Consider the following 245-nt stretch of genomic DNA (forward strand, 5'->3'; position numbering starts at 1 on the left):
GACACGACGCGTTGCGGGGAAGAATTGCAGCGACGTGACGCGTTACGATGGTACGTCACAGCGATGTGTTGCGGCTTGATGACGCGTTGCGGAGGTGCGTCACGACAACACGTTGGACGAAGCATCGTGGTGGTGCAACACATTGGATGTCCAATGTCACGTAAGAAGGTTACCTTGAAGATAAATCATCAGTGACCTTTGACTAGGCTGAGGCTATGCATCATAATATTACTTGATGATGTTAA

This window comes from Phalaenopsis equestris, unplaced genomic scaffold, assembly GCF_001263595.1.
Source record: "Phalaenopsis equestris unplaced genomic scaffold, ASM126359v1 Scaffold000151, whole genome shotgun sequence".
Classification (NCBI taxonomy): domain Eukaryota; kingdom Viridiplantae; phylum Streptophyta; class Magnoliopsida; order Asparagales; family Orchidaceae; genus Phalaenopsis; species Phalaenopsis equestris.